Raw genomic sequence first — 5,294 nt, 5'->3', positions numbered from 1 at the left:
CATTTCAGTTTTGAAAAAATCAAAAGAAAATGATAAAAACTTCGAAAAATAAAATCCTTTGAGAGGTAGTTATATTACTACATCTACTAGTTACGAAAATTTGAAAACTTCAATTTGGACATGTTTTGCAAAAAGTGTAGGGAAAATGTAAAACGGCTATAACTTTTGCATACGATGTCAGAAAAAACGTATAATATATCAAAAAATTCAGCACGAAAATCCGCATCCAATTTTGACGGCCTACGGCCTGTTTGCAATTTTTTAGAATCCTCAAATTCCAAAAGGAAAAAAAGATATGCTCAAATTTTAGTTTTTTGGTTAAATCTGGTCAAACTATGGTCAAACTAATTATTCAAGAAGTATTAATGTTACTACATAATTATTCAAGGATATTAGTGTTACTAAATAATTATTTCAATTTTTTGAATTTTGGTCAAATCTGGTCAAACCGTGGTCAAACTATGGTCAAACTTATTCAAGAAATATTAGTGTTACTAAATAATTATTGTTTTTTAGAATAATAGTTTCAAACTCAAACGGTGAAACGTGTGACCTAATGCTCAAGCTAAACTGTTGAGGGTTAATAGGATTGACAGCTTACATTTGTCAGGAAAACAACAAGTGCAGACTTGGAAAGTAGAGGGAATAGAACTCCGAAGTTAAGCATGCTCGGGCTGGGGGAGTGAGAGGATGGGTGACCGGCCGGGAAGTTAGACGATTTGGAATGAGTGATCCACACTTGAGTAGTTAAGAGGGGTGATTAGAGACTAAATCATCAAATAATTCAGAAAATTGAAAATCGAAAAAAAAGTTCAAATTTGTTTTCCAAAATTTTCAGAAATTTTTTTCAAAAAAAAACCTTTAGTACCGGTTGGTAACACCAACCGGTACTAAAGGTCCCCCATACCACAACGTGAGCTCACGCCACGTGGTGGGCCTTTAGTGGCGGTTCGTGCCGAACCGTTACTAAAGGGGGGGCCTTTAGTCTCCACTCTTTAGTGCCGGTTGCAGAACCGGCACTAAAGGCCCTTACGAATCTAGATGCTGGGGGAAGCCGCCCCCGCCAGCGGTGGAAGCCGCTGGCGCCGCCAGGGAGTGGATCTATGGGGCGAGTGGCAAAGGGGGAGAGAGCAGAGAAATGTTGGAGATATGCCCTAGAGGCAATCATGTATGATGATATTTTATATGTGTTTATGAATAAAGATAGTCCTTGGACATTATCAATGATGTGTATCAACAAGTAGGTGACTTGTTTGTGGGACTATGCATTGTATGATGACTGTCCTAAAAGGTCCCTAGTCAAAAGGGATGTGTGGACACGCAGCCGAATAGTCTAGCATATGAAACGGTCGATGGCTTGGTCTCACTAGCCATGGAATATTGGATGCTAACCGGATAATATGGACTCGGAAGGATCTGGTCGGATTCGGTGTAGTCGGATCCGAGACGATATAAGGTCCGAGTTGGACAGACCCACCTATGAGACGCAGTGATATGTCATCTGTGAGTCTCTAGTACAACATACGTTCTATTCCTAAGACCTGAGCTGGCGCATGTACTCGGGATGGTGACAAACCTGCTTTGGGCCGACCAAACGCTACTCTGTAACTGGGTATAGTTACAAAGGTAGGTTTCGAACTTGTCCAGACGCATGCCAGAGACATGTTCGAGCAAGATGGGATTTGCCCCTCCGGTCAGGAGAGATATACTGTGGGCCCCTCGTGTGATTCGACCAAGATAAGCATGGCCATGCGATTAGGATTATGTGATAATCCGGTTTGTGGTCAGCATCACTGGAATGAGAAAGAGGTCGGGCTAGCACAAGGATGACAGACTCGCCTTGAGCCCGACAACATATATCGTGTGGCAAAGGGAATAGAAGTGTGACATGTTATACATGTTCGCCTAACCAGCTTCATGAGACACTTGGAGTTGGCACGCTTTGCTAGAGGCCGCTGCCGACTAACCGAGTCGGATGTGATCTGACTCGTGACCAAGTGAATGAGAACCTAAGGGGTCACGCACTTAAGGGAAGGAACCTGTGAGGTCCGATCTGACTACACGAGTCAGGTGTGATCCTACTCAGACTTGGATCCAGGCCGAACTGGCATTGGGCTTTAGGGTCCGTGTGAGGCCCAAGTGTTGAGCCCGCGATGGATGCCTATATAAAGTGGAGGTGCGGCACACTCATTTGGTTGATTGCTTCGGCGTTGTCACTAGGCTTGCATGTGTTGCAAATAGCCACCTCCACTTGCGGCCTACTGTGTGATCGGACATAGCAATCCGCCTGCATGCGCAGATACCAGAGGTGGTGCACTTGCGCCACTCCGGCGATCACCTGTACGTGGGATCCGACGACTGGCTGTTCGAGGAAGATCGGACGAGGAGGAGACGGTCCACGCGGACGCGCTGCCCCAACTCTTCTTCCGCTGCACGGCACTGCGCGTCTAGTGGTAATGATCTGTGATCCATCTCTCGTAGCATGATCTTGGTTGTTCTGCGCGTAGTAAATTTTAATTTGCAGTCGACGCACCCTACCGTAGATTCCAACAAGAAATGCCCCCACCGCCGCCATCCTAGGGCCCAGCGCGGCTTTGCCAGTCGGCCCTCCGACGACGACGACGAGGGGTGGGCGGGAGGTGGGGGCGGTCCGCCGAAGAGCGAGGTCCCCCCCCCCCTCCCCCGAGTCGCCCGACTCGGGCGACACGAGGGTCGGGGGTCCCTTGTGACAACTAAGATACTATGTATGTATTCCACAAGCCTCTTTCCCTATCTACAACTACTTATAAAAGCATGAATTTGATGAATTCAAATGATCTCAACATTCAACCACCTATATCTAGCGTCTCACATTGCTTCAATCATGTATCCACATCTTCGACAATTTAGAAACACATTAATTGCATTAATCATAATTTGATGACATAATTGCATTAATCACAATTAACCATGGAATCAACATTAATTGAAGTTTATCTTGGAAATAATTTTACTATCAAACTATTACTAGTACTGCTAAGTTACCGAGTCTTAGAACCGAGCTACTCAGCCAATGAAACTTTCATCTGCTGCACATAGTTTTGCCACTGAGTAGGTTCTTCGTGCAACTTTGTCAAAAAAAAACACTAACAAGTACATTCTCGGATCTCTACCATTCCTAGTGCACTTATCATACTTTTTCGGTTCTTTCATCTCTTTCCTCTCATGCTCATGGTTCTCCTCCATCCTACTTTGCCACTTCGAGAGATAGAAAACTGAGTATTGTTGGATGAACATAAGAACAAATCTCTATGTTCCATATATAAAGCCACAAGAGATGGAGGTTGGTTGGGAGCATTTGTTGTTCACTTATATTTCACTCTAGGCTGGATGAATGAACCATTTACTAAAGATTCCAGCGCTTGTTTGTTGTGGTGAATTCTATTGTTTATTAATGTTGATCGGAGCACATGTGAACATGATATGGCATTGGGGCTGTTCGATACGAGAGTAAGAACTCGTTACCAACCAGATTCTACGGTAAAATGAAATTTGAAAAGAAGAGTACCAACTTTATTATATGTATCAGCCTTTTCATCTACTGAATCAACTATTGTTCTAGACAAAGCTGAAGCAACTATTTGTATTAAATAGAGTTGAGTTGGTGAATGCATGATGGTGTCATCTCTCTACCAGAGTCTAAGCTCACGTGAAAAAATAACTCCATGATAAGGTCTGACAAGAAACTAACTTCGAGAGCTAATTTTTTATCCATGGTATCACCCTGTCCCTTGAAGTCGAGTCCTCTCTTCGATCCTGCTTTTTTCTCAACCTTCACATTATGTTCCTCGGGCTTCAACCAAATAATTGTCAACGAGACCTGTAGTATACCACCAACTCGACGCCGTCTAGGATCTTCATAGGTCATCCTGACACGACATCATCCTCTCCCAACAAGGCATCAAACACGAACCCAACACCGGTCAAGAAGCTGATGCTGACGCAAGCCAGGATGCCATAGGGAAGGCGGATGGACAACATCACACATATCCTCTAATCTACGTGTGTGACGCCTGTCTTTAGCCCCAATATCCTCAATGCTTCAATGTTGGTGTGGTCATGGTGTTGGCATCCGGAACCATGCTTCATTGTTGGTGTGGTCATGGTGTGGCCACGTCGGTGCAGGCTAGTGTGCCTGGAGATGGCATGCCATGTATAGATATTGAAGGTAGACCTACAGATTTGTGCTTGACACAAGTCGGCCAACGCTTCCCCATGCATGCTTTGGAGTCATAATCAACGAGTATTTCTAACTTCTTGTTATTGTGCGCTCTTGATACTTACGTGATGATTTAACAAGGATGGTGTATGCTGGCTGACCTGGTGAACAGGAGAAAGTGAATGCCAAGCTGAGAAGTCATGATGGTCTGATGTGGCCATACGGAAATGGATACTTGTGGAAGACCTCCCCAGAAATGAGCTTTGTGTTTTGATTTAGTTATGGAGCTCTTGTTACATATAGATGTGCGCAACCATGATTTATGTATAGCTACATGAACCACCAAGGAAACTCAGTATTGTGTCAATGATGACTCTAATGGAATAGAAAATAATTTTATAGCTTTAGTTGTTGTACATTAGGTTGTTTTGCATGAGTAGCCACACTTTATTATTCTTAGCACCATTGAAATATTGTAAGTGTGAAATATTTGCAGGTTTTCATACAAATGTTTAACATGACTAACCATGTCAGCAGAAATTGAACTGGCCCAAACTAAACTGACAAGGTCGACATCAGTCTTAGAGCAAGTCACGTTAGTTGGTTTATTTTGTCTTTCCATCTTAGCAACAAATGAGTATTGTGATATTGGTTTACAGTTTTACACATGTACCTCTTGCTCACTTATTAAGACGAAAGCGAAGCAAATGAAAGGTGAAGCCTCTTGCCACCCCAATCAAATGCTGCCATTTATAATTGAGTATACGAATATATTCACAATGTTATATATATATATAGGACAACACTATTCTAATCCCAGGATTAGAATAACTATTTGGATCACAGCCTAGCCCTATATAGGCGTGATGTCGTGTTCCCGAAACGGTATCCAGTTGAAAAAGAAAATTAAACTAGCCCCACCACTCTCGTCTTATCCCGAACCTCCCACAACTCCACACTGCCGCCTGGATCGGGATAGCACCACCGCACCTCCGCCTCCTCCCTTCGCCCTGTCCACCTCTGGCGCCGCGCTCCACCCCCGACCACCTCCGCAACCGCCCTCCACCCCCGACCACCTCCGGAACAACAACCCCTC

The sequence above is a fragment of the Triticum aestivum genome, chromosome 7D, assembly GCF_018294505.1.
Source record: "Triticum aestivum cultivar Chinese Spring chromosome 7D, IWGSC CS RefSeq v2.1, whole genome shotgun sequence".
Taxonomy (NCBI): Eukaryota; Viridiplantae; Streptophyta; class Magnoliopsida; order Poales; family Poaceae; genus Triticum; species Triticum aestivum.
The sequence above is the reverse complement of the archived record's forward strand: the minus strand, read 5'-3'. Positions refer to the sequence as shown.